Source organism: Gracilinanus agilis, chromosome 3, assembly GCF_016433145.1.
Source record: "Gracilinanus agilis isolate LMUSP501 chromosome 3, AgileGrace, whole genome shotgun sequence".
NCBI classification, from domain to species: Eukaryota; Metazoa; Chordata; class Mammalia; order Didelphimorphia; family Didelphidae; genus Gracilinanus; species Gracilinanus agilis.
The window spans coordinates 639167013-639177794 of NC_058132.1; positions in this window are offsets into that span (position 1 = coordinate 639167013).

The following is a 10782-nucleotide window of genomic DNA, read 5'->3' on the forward strand; positions in this document are numbered from 1 at the left end:
TTGCATAATGGAAGGAAGGAAGGAAGGAAGGAAGGAAGGAAGGAAGGAAGGAAGGAAAGAAGGAAGGAAGGAAGGAAGGAAGGAAGAGAAGGAAGGAAGGAAGAGAAGGAAGGAAGGAAGAAAAGGAAGGAAGAGAAGGAATACATGTGCTATTTTCAGAATATGTTGTTAACTTCATGAAGTAAAGATCTTCACTTCTATTTTTCTCAATAGCCAATGGTTATCCTAGTATCAGAGATGATGTCCATTAGGACCAAAGATTATCTCCTTTCTGCTTTCTTCTAGCTCCATCTATTTCTCTTTTTGTGAAATGGAGTCTTTACCTCCAATCAGTGGTCATAATTTTCATCAAAGGAGAAGGGTTACATTTGGATCCTGCTTGAGAAGAAGTCAACCTGGAATGTCACTATTACTGGGGTGGGGTGTTTAATGTTTTATTTTATTCTATTTTTTCTCAATTAAAATTTTAAACTTACTAACACTGAATGCACCATCATCTTCCCAGTCACTCAAATGCAAAACCTAAATGACATCCTCAACTCCTCACTTTCTCATCCCTAACCCCCCCACACACTATCTGGTCAATTGTCAACTCTTACTGATTTTCCCTTCATAACATGTCCCCTTCTCTCCTCTGAAATTGCCTCCATTCTGATGTAGACTCATCTCTCCATATCTCGACTATTGTAATAGACTGCTGGCTGATCTCCCTGCTACCACTCTCTCCCTATTCTAGTTCAACCTCCACTCAGCTGCCCCAACTGATCTGTCACCCCACTCCTCCCTCCTCAATAAACTCCAATAGCTCCCTATTACTTCTATCCATCTCTGGGATCCTATTGGCCTTGGTTCTATTAATAGCCTTAGTACTGATACCTAGTGTTTATATAGTGCTTAGAGGTTGACAAAGAACTTCACAAATATTGTCATTTTGTCCCCAAAACAGCCTTAGGGAGGAGGTGCTATTATCATCCCGATTTTATAGATGAGGAGCTGAACCAAATAAAGGTTGTGATTTGCCCAGAGTCACCCAACTAGTGTCTGGGACTGAATTTGAATTCAGGTCTTCCTGACTCAAGACCCAGGATTCTCTGCTCTGCACAATCCAGCTGCCTGAGTTCTCACTAACCAGTGAGACAAAGATTTCAGAGTCAAGGAATGATCTTTCACCAAAAATCATTTCAAACACCTCTGGAAATAGGTGTTAGGGGTTCCATGACTTTTATTTTCCTATGAGCAAAAAGACTATGTTGGTATAAAGTAATCCTGATCTCTATGTAAACAGACTTGGGTTGGCACTGACTCATGGGAATAGAACCAGGGGTGCATGATAGTTGCCTTCACTAGCTACCCTGGCAGAGATTTTGTGGAAGGAACAACTCCTAGGCAATTTTTGAGGTCAGCCACACAAGAAGAAAAGAAGTATAGGAAACCAAAAGCATAATTTGAACTGGAACATTACGGGGCTAACTGTCTAAGGCATGTTGTGGGCTTCTGGGCTTTTCTTTCTCCTCAATCTTCTCTAGAGCTGGATTTCACCACCAGGGAAGGAACCTGGCTGCCTCTACCACCAGGACACACATGGCAGAGATATCAGACATCCTCAGACAGAATGGGGATGTTGCAACTTCCTTTATCTAATTGTGAGCCAGAAGAAGTGCAGACCTGTCAAATAAGGGGGAAAAAAACAATCCCAGGCCCTCCTATTGCACCCATCTCCTCCTCCTCCTCCCCACTTTGTTCTGAGTGTTCATTGTTGGCTTGTTTGCATGTCATAAACTAAATGTCGTGTTCTCTACTCTCCAGGGATTATAACTCTCCTCCATAACCATTCTCCTTGAGCAGATAAATTAATGGCAGAGAGTAGAAGCAAAGCTTCATGTCACTAAACCAAACTGGATAATCAGTCTAAGTCAGAAAATGGGTGAGAGTGGAGAGCACATTGATTCCAACTCCCTTATTCTCCAAATGAGTAAAACTGAGGTCCAGAATGGGTGAGTGATTTATCTAAGTCATATAGCTAGTTAGAGAAGGAGCCATAAAACCCAGGTTTCCTGTCTCCTTGTCCAGTACCCCAGCCAGCATTAGTTGAAAGGGCATTGGGTTTAGAATCCAAAGACTTGGGTGTTAATCTTGGCTCATTTATTTACTACATATGTGGCTTTGGGCAAGTCATTTCACTGGCTTAATCATAGATTTTATTTTTTCAGTTGGAAAAGAACTTAGAAACCATTGAGCCCAACTCCCTCATTTTGTAGATAGAGAAACTGAGGCTGAGAGAAGTTAATTACTTGTCCAAGATCACACAGGTAGTCAGTGGCAGAAACAGATCTTTCTACTCCGATCCCAGCACTCTGTGCCACCTAGCTGTGACCTCAATTGTAGATTAGACTAAATTAAAATAACTTACATTTATATGGAGGCCTAAGGTTAGCAAAGTGCTTCCCTTCCAACATCTCTGTGAAATAAGGAGGGTAAATATTATCCCCATTTTATAGGTGAGGAAACTGAGTTTCTGAGAGAAATTACTAAATTACTAAAGACTTACTAAAGCAAACCAGTGCACAAATGAGGTAGTTTTCAAACCCACATCTCCTGATTCCAAGAGCAATACTTTTCCCATTAGACCACACCATATCATAGAACTAGATTGAAGAATAAAGAATTTGAGCTGGAAAGTCCTTTGCTGATCATCTAATTCAATGCCCACATTGTTATAGTATGTGCTTACACAAAAAGAAGTGTATCATTAGGGGCTATCAAAATGTATCCATGTAGCAGAAGAGGAAACATGATTAGATATGATCTAAGATTTAGCCTACCCCCTCTAGGAAGTGTGTGTGGCGGGGGTACTTCTACATGTGGAAGGAAGGAAGGAAGGAAGGAAGGAAGGAAGGAAGGAAGGACAAAAACCAAAAAAGTATTCTTAGGGATGGTAGGAAGGGAAGAGAATATTAATATTAAGAATATTAAGAAGACTTATGGCAAGAAGTGAAGTAGGATTAGGACAGAGATTGAGGAATGAAATAAAATTGACAGACCCTTTATATGGCAATGAATTCATGTTGGCCTCAGGGATAGTGAACAGGTCAAGGTATTTAGAGATATGTGATGAAGAGAAGACAAAAAAAAACTATGTAGGTGATATATCATGCCTTCATATTGCACCAAACCTGAGCTCTCTTCAAACAAATTCTCTTAAGGATTCATTATTATTTTCTTTTAAAATGTTTTTATTAATACCTTTTCTTTTATATCACATTTATTTCTGAGTATATCACCCTCCCTTCTTCTTGTAAGTAAAAATCTTAGAAGAACAAATAAAAAAGCAGTTCAATAAAATTAACCAATTGATAATTTATGCAAAACACCATATCAATTTCTGTCAACAAAAAAAGAGGAGAGGTATATTTTCTTAGTTCTTCTTTGGGGATAAACTTGTTCAGAATTGTGCAACTTTCAGGAGTTTTTTTTTTCCTTTTCTTTCCATTTCCATTTATAATGTAATCATTGTTTCAGCTTCCTTCCCTCTGTATCAGTTCATATAATTCTTCTCACGACTCTCCAAATTCTTTCTCTGATGATTCTTTACAGTCATTCCTACTTTGTTTCATAAAAGAAAGTGATGACTAAAAAGAGGGGAAGGGGATGGGAAATTGATATTCTGGGAATCACGTGGTATCGATGATGCACAAAATCGGTCATTTAAGAACAAAGAGTCAAGCATCATATGGATTAGATTCCCTCTCTCATACAGAGACAGAAAGGAAAAGGTTCATAAAATACCGAGTGATGATGACCCCAAGCCTTCAGGAAAAACAAAACTTGAGACTTGAGATGGATCTACCACAAAGCCCAAATCACTCCATGTTCCATTATATTTTATGGCAAATAATAATAATAATAGATTATTAATAATTTTAATAATAAAATAATTATTATCAATAATATATAATAATTTTAATAATGATGTTTAATGATAATAAATTAGAGGCAGCTAGGTAGCAAAGTTGAAATCTAGAAAACCAAGAGGACTGAAGTTAAAATCCATTCTCAGATATTTTCTAGTGGTGTCAAGTTACTTCAGGCAAATCACTTATCCTCTGTCTCAATTTCCTCATTCTTCATTTGTAAAATGGGGGTAACAACAGCACCTACTCCACAGGGTTATGAAGATAAATACAATAATAATTGTAAAGCACTTAGCATACTACCAGGCACAAAGTAAGTGCTTTATAAATGTTAGCTATTATTATTATTATTATTGTCAAATAATTAATAAGAATGATTCTTGTTGACACATTTTAATTAAATATGCTTTTTGCTATTTTGCATATTTCATAGAACTTATCTTGTACATGATTAATTCTAGTTTTAATCCAAAATGGCCCTTTGAAGTTTTTGAGATATTTTCCACTTTAGTCAGACCTGAAGTTCTTTTTCTCAGTGCACTATGTAATCTGACTCTATCTCATGCTAAATGGAACAACTCTCTATACATAGCCAGTCATTGGCCACCCAGGCGGTTGTTAAATGTGAAAGTTTTTCTGTCCTTTGCTAAAGGAGAAAGGCTCAACAGAGCTTTCCTTGTTAGAGCCAAGAATCAATGCTATGACCTGGGAGCTTCTAGAATATACCTCCCACAAATGCTGTTTTCTAGACCCATTCAGAGCATGTGAAAATTTCATCCACGAAATACCTGAGAAAGCTATGACCTACCTCCATTACCATCTTTGGTCACTATTTAAAGTATGGCACCAGATACAATAAAAGTGCAAATCACTTGTAGAAGAAAAACATTTCTGCCTTCAAGAAATTCAAATTGAATTTGTTATCAAATGGAAAGCTGCAGTTAGTACCTTAGAACAGAGAAATGGATCTGGAGGCAAAGGATCTGAGTTTGAATCCCAACTCTACCACCATTACTACCTGTGTGAACATTACTCTCATGCTTCCAAGGCATGAAATCTTTGTGGATCTGTTTCCTCATCTACAAAAGGAGGGGATGTGAATAAATGACCCCTTAGTGAGTCCCAGCTCTAAATCCCATGATCCCATGAACTTTAGACTGGCATTCAAAACCCTCTACTATGTGGTACTCCCCGGTCTTTTCAGCTTTATCTCATACACATACATACATACATACAGCTTTATCTCCAGCACACCTCAGGCTCTCTCCAAATGAAACACTTCTTTCCTTAGAAAGAGACCCTATGGCTCTTCCCTCTGGGCATCTTGTCTCTATTTCTTGTTATGGAACTATTAGCAAGGCTATTCAGATTCAGAGCTGCAAAGCCCCATTAGAGATTGGTGAGTCCCACCTCACTTTACTGATGGCAGAATACTTGAGTACAGAGGTGGGGTCCCAGTGGAATGACTGGCTCTCAGTCACACCAGGCAGTAAATAGCAGATCTAGAATTCGTATCTAGATCCTCTAACCCCTCATTCAGGACTTTTTTTCCCTTCATCTCTCTCACCTGTTCAACTTCTACTCTTAATGGGATCATAGAATTTAGAGCTAGAAGTCTTCTATTTATATCATCTACTCAAATCCCTGCTCATTTTACAGATGAGGGATACCAAAGTACAAGGCAAGGTGGGCTTGGAAGGGGGTAAGTTGAAAGGCAAGAGAGTGACTCATCCAACATCACAGCATGCAGTGAAAAGCAGACCTGGGATTTGCATCTACTTCCCCTAATTCCTCATCCAGGACTCTTTCTTCATTTCTCTCTTTGCTCCCTGTCACTTGTTGAAACTCTACTCTTAAGATCATAGAATTTAGAGACAGGAGAAACCTATTTACAACATCTACTCAAATCTCTCCTCATTTTACAGATAAGGAAGCTGAGGCCTAAAGAAATTAAGTGGCTTGCCCAATATCACAGTAGAACAATAAACTCAGGATATGAATCCAAGTCCCATGACTCCAAATTAACACATTTTCCTTTTACTATGCTGCCTTTACAGAAAGACCTAACTAGGTCAGTTCCAATTCAACATTTTCCAAATAACCTTCCCTGATTAATAAAGAATTTTATTTTTTTAAAGATTTCATTTTCCCAATTACATGTAATAACAATCTTCAATGTCTTCCAAAATTCAAAGAACCATATTGTCTCCCTCCCTCCCTTCTCTTCCACCTCTCAGAGATGCTAAGCAATTTGAACTGGGTTATGATACAAAACATACTTCCATTTTTGGACATTGATTTAAGAAAATAGTATATTTTGGTCTGCAGTCCTTCAGAGATGTCCTGGATCATTGTATTGCTAAGAGTGGCTAAGTTTCACAGTTGATCATTCCACCACATTACTGTTACTGTGTACAGTGTTCTCCTGGTTCTGTTTATTTCACTCTGCATCAGTCCATGTAGATTTTTCCAGCTTTTTCTGAAACCATCCTATTCATCATTTCTTATACCACTATAGTATTCTGTCACCATTATATAACAAAATTTGTTTGGTCATTCCCCAATTGACAGATGTCACCTCAATTTCTAATTCCAAAAGAGTTGCTATAAATACTTTTTAACAAGTAAGTCCTTCACCCAGACCCTCTTTCTTTTTAATCTCTTTGGAATATAGACTCAATACTGATATTACAGGATCAAAGGGTATGCACAGTTTTGTAGCCCTTTGGGCACAGTTCCAAATTGCCTCCCAAAATGTTTGGATCAGTTCACAACTCTATCAACAATGTATTAGTATCCTAATTTTGCTCCATCTCCTCCAACATTTATTACTTGCTTTTACTCTCATATTGGCCAATCTGATAGATGTGAGATGGTACCTCAGGGTTATTTTAATTTGCATTTCTTTAATCAAGAGTGATTTAGAATATTTGTTCTATATGATTATTGATAGCTTTGGTTTTTTCATCTGAAACCTGCTTGTTCCTATCTTTTGATCATTTGTCAATTGGAGAATGACTTGTATTCTTATTTGACTTAGTTCTTTATATATTTGAGAAGTAAGACCTTTATCAGAGAAATTTACTATAAATTTTTTTCAGTTTGTTGTTTTCCGTCTAATCTTGATTACATTGGTTTTGTTTGTATGAAACCTTTTTAATTTAATATAATCAGAATTATTCATTTTACATGTTGTAGTATTCTCTATCTCTTGTTTGGTCATAAAGTCTTCCCTTTTCCATAAATCTGACAGGCAAACTATTTGGTGCTCCCTGAATTTATTTATGGTATCACCTTTTATGTCTAAATCATGTACCCATTTTGACCTTATCTTGGTATAGGATATGGGATAATAATCTCCACCTAATTACTGTTATAGTGTTTCCATTTTTTCCCAGCAGTTTCTGTCAAATTGTGAGTTCTTATCCCAAAAGCTGGAGTCTTTGGGTTTAGGAAACAATAGATTGCTACGGTCATTTACCCTCATATATTATATATCTAATTTCTTACATCAATCCACCATTCTATTTCTTAGCTAATACAAGATTGTTTTGATGATTACTGCTTTTTAATACAATTTGAGATCTGGTATTGGTAGGCTACCTTCCTTCATATTTTTCTCATTAGTTCTTTTCATATTCTTGACCTTTTGTTTTTTCAGATGAATTTATTATTTTTTCTAGTTGTATTAAATAATTTTTAGCAATTTGATTGGAATGGTCTGAATCAGTAAATTATTTTAAGTAGAATTATTATTTTTATTATATTAGCTTGGCCTATCCACAAGCAATTAATAGTTTTCCAGCTGTTTAGATCTAATTTTATTGGTGTGAAAAGTGTTTTATAATTGTGTTCATATAATTCCTGTGTTTATCTTGGCAAGTGTATCCTCAGGTATTTTATGTTGTGTAGAGTTATTTTAAATGGAATTTCTCTTTCTAGCTCTTGCTGTTGGACTTGGTTGGCAATATATACAAATGTTGATGATTTATGGGAATTTATTTTGTATTCTGCAACTTTGCTAAATTATTATTTCAACTAGTTTTTTAGTTAATTATCATCTGCAAAGAGTGATAATTTAGTTTCTTCATTGCCTATTTTCATTCCTTCAATTCCTTTTTCTTCTCTTAATGCTAAAGCCAACATTTCTAGTACAGTATTAAATAATAGTGGTGATAATGGGCATCCTTGCTTCACCTCCGATTTTGTTGGGAAGATTTCTCATTTTTTTAAACCCTTAACTTCTGTGTATTGGCTCCTAGATGGAAGAGTGGTAAGGGTGGGCAATGGGGGTCAAGTGATTTGCCCAGGGTCACACAGCTGGGAAGTGTCTGAGGCCGGATTTGAACCTAGGACCTCCTGTCTCCAGGCCTGTCCCTCAATCCACTGAGCTACCCAGCTGCCAAGATGCTATCACTGTACACTGGTCTTCGGGATGATGGGAGCCAGCTAAGTTATGCATTCTCACCCTTGCCTGCTTTGATCTTTTTTCTCCTCCCATAGAATGACCTTTAAGGGGAAAGCACTACTTGGAAGCTGTAGGTACAAAGAATGTGACTAGAAGGGCAGATTTTTCTTTTAAGTGGGAATACTTTTAAGATCATGTGATGGTTAGAAGGATCTCAAGAGATTATCCAGTTCAACCCTGTAATTTTTATTAAATTTTTAAAAGATAAAAAAAATAATAAGACTTCTCATTTATCCCCATTGCAGATATCCTTGCAGAGGATACTTGCTAATGGTTTTAGATAGATACTACTTACATTTAAATAATTTATTTTATTTATTCCTATGCTTTATAGTGTTTTTAATAGGAATGGGCATTATATTTGTCAAAGCCCTTTTTACTGCATCTGTTGAGATAATCATCTGATTTCTGTTAGTTTTGTTATTGATATGCTCAATTATGCTGATAGTTTTCCTAATATTAGATCAGCCCTGCATTCCTTGTATAAATCCCACTTAATTAGAGTGAATGACCCTTGTGATATATAGCTGAAGTCTCCTTGCTAGTATTTTATTTTATTTATTTTTATTTATTTTATTATAATTTTATTTCTGTTTTTTGCTCTTCCTGACTTAAGTATCAGCATCTTATTTGTAATGTAAAGACAATTTGGTAGGGCTCCTTCTTTGCCTATTTTCCCAGATAGTTTTTTATAGTGTTGGGATTAATTTTTTTTTAATGTTTGATAGAATTCACTTGGGAATTCATCTGGACCTGGGGATTTTTTTCTTAGGGAGTTCATTAATGGTTTGTTTAATTTCTTTTTCTGAGATGATATTATTTATGTATTCTATTTCCTCTTTTATTAAACTGGGCAAATTAAACTTTTGTAAATATTCATCCATTTCACTTAGATTGTCAGATTTTTTTATATAAAGTTGAGCAAAATAACTCCTAATGATTGCTTTAATTTCCTCTTCCTTGTTGGTAACTTCACCCTTTTAATTTTTGATACTGCCAATCTGACTTTTCCTTTTCTTTTTTTAATAAAATTAACCAGCAATCTATCTATTTTATTCATTTTTTTCATAAAGCCAATTCCTAGTCTTATTCAATGGTTCTCTTACTTTCAATTTTATTACTTTTTCCCTTGATTTTTAGGATTTTCAATGTAATCTTTATTGGGGAGCTTTTAATTTGTCCTCTTTTTTTTCCCTTGGTTATATGCCCAATTCATTGATCTGCTTTTTCCCCCTATTTTATTTATTTAAATATTTAGAGATATAAAAATTCCCCTAAGTATTCCTTTGGCTGTATGATATAAATTTTGATATGTTGTCTCCTTATTGTCATTCTCTTTACTAAAATTATTGATTATTTCTATTGCTTGTTCTTTGACACATATCCTTTTTAGAATTAGCTTTGAAAGAATAACTTACCTGGAAAATAAATCCAAGAGATTTTGAGTATTTTTAAAGAATTTGAGGATTATTAGACTATCTGAAAGCCATGATCAATAAAATCAATAATAAATCCTTTCATATTACCAATGAGGAAACAGAGATTAAGTAATTTGCCCAGGCTCACACAGGTGGCAAAGGTTAGATTTGAACAGATAACCTTCTAGTCCCAAGTCTACCACTCACTCTTCACTCTACCATGTTGTATAGGAGAGAACTAGTGTGAATGAAGGGAATAAGTGATGGAACATTAAGTTTGGGGAAACAGATTATGATTCACTTTGGAATGCAAGAAAAAGAATAATAGAAAATAAACCTAGAAAGGTATGCTGAAGTCAGATTGTGCCAGATTTAAATTTTAGGCTGTTGATTTTGTATTTTATTCAAGAGGTAATAAGGTGTGTAAATGGAATTAATATCTGCCGATTCATAGTCAAAACCCTACTCATCCTAGGCATAGAAATGACGCAATCCTCACCTTCTTTAGTGGGGAGGGGAGATGAGTTACCCACACGTGACAATAAGTAACAAATCAAGAACAAGGGACTGCCCTTTGGGCAGTCCAAAATCAATGTAGAGACTGCCATTTGTCCATTTGAATTAGAGGTGGACCCACGGGAAGTGACGAAAGACACTCTCTTTAAGTGTGTTGGTTACTTCCTGTGGAGGAGTTCCTGCCTTGAACTTGGTGCTGAAGGATCTCCTGAGACCTCAGGCAGCTTCTACTCTGTATTGTCACGTGGGTAAGTTAGGCTGACTTCCTTGGCCTACCTAGGACGCTTCCAAACTCTGCCTTAAGTAGGCACTAGCCTATCTGGTTGCTAAGTCTTGTGGCTTGTAGCCTCATTTATTTAGCCTTTTAACCTTCTCTCTCCATCCAGGCCTGGACTAGCCTCTCCCTTTTTCTTTATTCCTATACCTTTACCTTCCTGCTTATAAATAAAGTGCCTTAACCTGATGCTGA